Source organism: Myodes glareolus, chromosome 14 (assembly GCF_982192425.1).
Source record: "Myodes glareolus chromosome 14, mMyoGla1.1, whole genome shotgun sequence".
NCBI classification, from domain to species: Eukaryota; Metazoa; Chordata; class Mammalia; order Rodentia; family Cricetidae; genus Myodes; species Myodes glareolus.
The window spans coordinates 54,644,781-54,650,323 of record NC_142039.1 but is presented as its reverse complement, the minus strand read 5'-3'; positions in this window follow the sequence as shown (position 1 = coordinate 54,650,323).

The following is a 5,543-nucleotide window of genomic DNA, read 5'->3' as shown; positions in this document are numbered from 1 at the left end:
TTTTTAGGTCTGGGAGAAATTTTGCTGAGATTTTGATGGGCATTGCATTGAATCTGTAGATTGCTTTTGGTAAGATTGCCATTTTTACTATGTTAACTCTACCTACCCAAGAGCATGGGAGATCTTTCCACTTTCTGGTGTCTTCTTCAATTTCTTTCTTCAAAGATTTAAAGTTCTTGTCATATAAATCTTCCACTTGTTTGGTTAGAGTTACTCCGAGATAGTTTATGCTATTAGTGGCTAGTGTGAAGGGTGGTGTTTCTCTGATTTCTTTCTCTGTCCATTTATTATCTGTGTAAAGGAGGGCTACTGTTTTTGTTTGTTTGTTTGTTTGTTTGTTTTAGTTAATCTTGTATCCTGCTACATTATTGAAAGTGTTTATGAGTTGTAGAAGTTCCTTGGTAGAATTTTTGGGGTCACTTATGTAAACTATCATATCATCAGCAAATAGTGAGAGTTTGACTTCTTTTCCGATTTCTGTCCCCTTGATCTCCCTTTGTTGTCTTATTGTTCTAGCTAGGATCTCAAGAACTATATTGAACAGATAAGGAGAGAGTGCAAAACCTTGTCTTGTTGCTGATTTCAGTGGGATCAATGTGAATTTCTCTCCATTTTGTTTGATGTTGGCTGTTTGCTTGCTGTATATTGCCTTAATTATGTTTAGGTATGTTCCTTGTATCCCTGGTCTCTCCAAGACCTTTATCATGAAGGGATGTTGTATTTTGTCAAAAGCTTTTTCAGCATCTAATGAGATGATCATGTGGTTTCCTGCATTGCTGGTGGGAGTGCAAGCTGGTACAGCCCCTTTGGATATCAGTACGGCAATTTCTCAGAAAATTAGGAAACAATCTTTCTTAAGAGCCAGCAATATCACTTTTGTGTATATATCCCAAAGATGCTCAATCATATAACAAGGACATGTGCTCAATTATGTCCATAGCAGCATTGTTTGTCATAGCCAGAACCTGGAAACAACCTAAATGCCCCTCGACCGAAGAATGAATAAGGAAAATGTGGTATATTTACACAATGGAGTACTACACAGAAGAAAAAGAATCTTGAAATTTGCAGGCAAGTGGATGGATCTAGAAAACATCATATTGAGTGAGGTAACCCAGACCCAGAAGGACAAATATCTTATGTCCTTACTCATAAGTGGTTTTTTAGACATACAGCAAAGAAAACCAGCCCACAAAACAGAGTCTCAGAGAACCTAGACAACAAAGACAAGAACTCCTGAGTAAATTGGGAGCATGGGAGAAGATTGAAGGGGAGGAGAGAAGGAAGGGAGGGGAGGAGAGAAAAATTTAATAAAATCAATAAAAAAGAACCGATTAACACATGAAAGAAGCCAGTTGACAGGAAAAGACACACAACAAACAGAACATGAACCAAAAAAGGCCCAAGATGTATAAACAAGAAACAGCAGCGCTATGTAAACAACCTACAGAGTCCTAAGATTCCCTGCCCAGTGTTCGAATGCTTGCCTCTTCCCATCCCGCTAGCCCACTCAGATTTAAGGAGATTCTTTTCTTTTTTTGATAACCTGTCTCTGTTTCTATTAATTTAAAATATAGCAACATATAAGGAACAATATTTACATTTATTATGAAAATTGAGAGGAATAGAGCAAGATTTGGGCCAGTTCACATTTAGCTGTCAGTGTGGCGTGAACAGAGCCAGCTATAAAGAGCAGTGGGGTAGGAGTGCAGCGTGGAGAAGGCATGGAGTGGCCTTTTTCGTTGTTTTTTGAGACAGAGTTTTTTTCTGGGTAGCCCTGACTGTCGTGGATCTCACTCTGTAGATCAGGCTGGCCTGGAACTCAAAGACATCCGCCTGTCTCTGCCTCCTGAGTGCTCGCATTAAAGGTGTGCACCACCGCTGGCCAGCTGAGTTGTCTTGATGAAATAAAAACTATCTTCTAAGAAGCATTAAGAACCTACGATTTGCAATATGTTAACCTGTTATTTATAATTGCTGAATGTCACCCACCAAGTGGCCTTGAGCACACAGAACATCGAATGGTGCCAATTCAACTTCTGCACTTGGAAGAAACACACTTGAGTCTGCACACCACCATACAGCTGAGTCATACGCTGGAGAGATGGCACCACAGTTAGCAATGGCTGCTCCTCCAGAGCACGCAGGTTTGACTCCCAGCACCCACATGGCAGCTCACAATTGTCTATAACTCTAGTTCCAGGGAATCTGATATTCTCTTCTGACCTCAGTAGGCACTGCATACACCTGTTACACAGACACACATGCAGGCAAAATACCCAAAATACCAGAAACTACACACAAAATACTGAAGCCCATACAGTTGCACAGATAGTACAAATGCATACACATTTATTTTATATATAGACATGATATCATAGTTCATTCTTGAGAATCATTCAACTGCATTGTATTTTTCTGTAAATCTCATGGTGTTTTAAGTAAGTGTAAAATTGTGTTCATACCTACTCCAAGCTGCATGTGACTCAGGCAGGACTAGGCATCCATGGTCTCTAGAATGGGAGAAAATCTGGGCATCCACATCTGATGTTAGACTAATATCAAGAATCTATAAATGAGAAACTTGAACACAAGTCAGTTTCTACCTTAGCAGCAGCCCGCCTCAGCCGCCAAAGCAGTTACATCATCACCTGTTGCCAGGTGCCTTCCTATCCTCAGCTACGCGACACACGCACCCCTTTAACATGCCCGCCGGAGTAGAGCTCGCTCTCGTCTCGTTTCTCTTGCCTCTTACTCCTCTCTTGGCCTCTTCTTTCCTCTCTTGCCTCTTCTTGTCCCCACTCTGACATGTGTTTCACCCTTTTGCCTTCCACCCCCGCATAACCTCTTGCACTAACTCTGTTGCCCATGGCGTGTTTGCTTAGTGGCATACCTTGGCAGGGCCCGCTGAAAGGTACCCACTTTACCTTTCTTTTTATTTATCCTTTCAACACACCACACACAGCCAGTCAACAAATGGGCAGTAACTGAACATTAATAAAGACTAACGGTTCTCATTCTCAAATAAATAAATAAATAACAGCAAATATAGAGAAAAATATTTAGCAACCTTAGCACTGGGGAACTAGAAATTAAATACATTAACACCTGTCTCGCCCCAATCAGAATAGCTATCCAGACATCAAATGAAGGCGAGGGTGCTTACCCACTGCTGGTGGGAATGTGAGCCAGTGTAGCTACTGTGGAAATCAGTATGGAGGCTCCTCGGAAATGCAAAATGAGAGCTACGACATGACCCAGCTACGCTGCTCCCTGCATACCTGGCAGAATCGAAGTCACCACGCCACAGAGATATTTGCACACCTACTCTCACTGAATTATTCACCATAGCCAAGATAGGCAGCCAGCGTAGACAATGTCTCTCTCTCTCTCTCTCTCTCTCTCTCTCTCTCTCACACACACACACACACACACACACACATACACAGTGGTGTTTTATCCAGCTGTAAAAAGATAATGAAGTTATGCCTTTTGCAGAGAAACAGTTGAAACTGGAGATTATTGTGGTAAATGAAATAAGCAAGAATCAGAAAGATAAATGTTTTCACATGCAGAATTTAAATTTTTTTAAGATTAATACGTGCTATGAAGGTAGAACTGGGCCTACAAGAGGGAGCAGCCTAAAGGGCTGAGGTGGAGCCTCCAGCGAGGCCAGCAGCTGTGTGCGCTGTCGGCACTTCTCCACCCACACGAAGCACTGGCGGGCTGACCGGCCACTGCTTAAGAGCACATATTGTGTCTAGGTTTCTGGGAAGAGAGCCTCACCATGACCTTCCTTCCCTCGAAGTTTCTCAAAATCCCCATCCACAACTGTAAGGAGCAGGTCACTTACCTCCTGGAATGCCTGTGCTGAGACAGGTCTGTCTCTGTGTGTGCCACAAGGATGATGGCGTCAGGGCGACTGAGAAGATAGGCAAAAAGCTGGTCCTGCCAAGTTGCTGGGCTTTCCCAGCCATGGCAGGAAAACATACATTAAAAACTGCTCAAGGGCTACAGAGTCACTGCTGGAGGAGCTGCCACTTCCAAGCCTGTCAACACAGACAAGGAAGCCAATATCGCAGCTGGAATCCCACTCTCCGCCTTGAACATCCACCGCCTCAACCCTGGCAGCCTCGCTGTGGGACAGTTCTAACTACTGGAAAGTGTCTCCTTTGGTGGGAGCCTTAACCCACCCACTCAGTTACCCTAGTTGGCTTCTCTGTGGCTATCATAAGCTCTGACTGAGAAGCAATGTCTGGAGAAAACGTTCCTTCAGCTTACAGGTTACAGTTCATCAAGGGAAGCCAGGACAGGAACTCAAGGCAAGAACTGAAGCACGGACCACACAGGAATACTATTTATGGACTTGTTTTCCCCTGATCTTCTCAGTTACACAGCCAAGGCCCACCTGCCTGGGAATGATGCCGCCCACAAAGGACTGGGCCCACCTGCATCCATTAGCAATCAAGAAAAACGCTCCACAGACATGCCCACAGGACACTCTGCTGAAGGCAACCCCTCAAATGAGAGTCCTACTTCCCAGGTGTGTTAAGCTGACAACCAGATTGGCCATTACAATTGCCATGCACGAACTCTGTATAAATCAAAACAGTGTATAATTAGGGGTGAGAGAGTTTGAGAAGGGAGTTGGGGGTGAAGGGGGGGCAGGCAACATGGATGCAGCCCTTTCTAGCAGTCCCAGGAGTACAAGATACAAAACAGGTGCCCAGGCCTTTTGTCAGGAATTAGTTCTGTGCTGGCTGCTCATCTAGCACCAGAGGCTGTCAGACAGGTGTTGCCAGGGATCACTACATCCATTAGGACAACGAACTTGATGCTTCTGCCTTCACTTTGTCTTCCCACCCCCATTCTTTCTGCTCCTCTTGGGACACACAAGCTCACCCAACTGGAGAGTAAAGTTCACCTTCTGACCCCCTGATGTGACTGGGCCACCCTTGTCTGCCTTTGCTGGGGAAAAGGACTGGGGTGGGGGTGCAGGAGGAAGGCACTGCAGTCATCAACTCTGAAGGACCTGCCAAAGGGGCTAACATCAGATTTGTAGTCCTGCCTCTACCTCCAGCTTACGTGTTTGTTCAAGCCTGACTTTCCCACCAACATTTCCTATCTCTCACAATACTTTTTTTTTTTTTTGCCCTTGACTTTGTTAAATAAACTAAGAATAGTTAATGCTTACTATGTACCTAGTGGCCAACTTCTGAGACTTAAAACACCAATTTGATGGCACATGCTTTTAGTCCCAGCACACAAGATGCTGAGGCAGGAGGATTGCTTGAACACAGAAAGACAATTAGATTGCTCTCCCAGATTACAACTCTCCAGTATAGTGATAAACAGTAGTCACTGCTGGGAAGACTCTAACCTCAGTTTAACTTCCTACAAGGAGAATGTTCTCATGTATAATTTGCCTACTTGAAGTACTGACTAGTAAAAGAAGAAAACTGTTAGCTATATTACCAAAACAATGAAACAAATATTAAGAATCTATTAAAACATTAAGGAAAATACAAACATGTATGGTACAA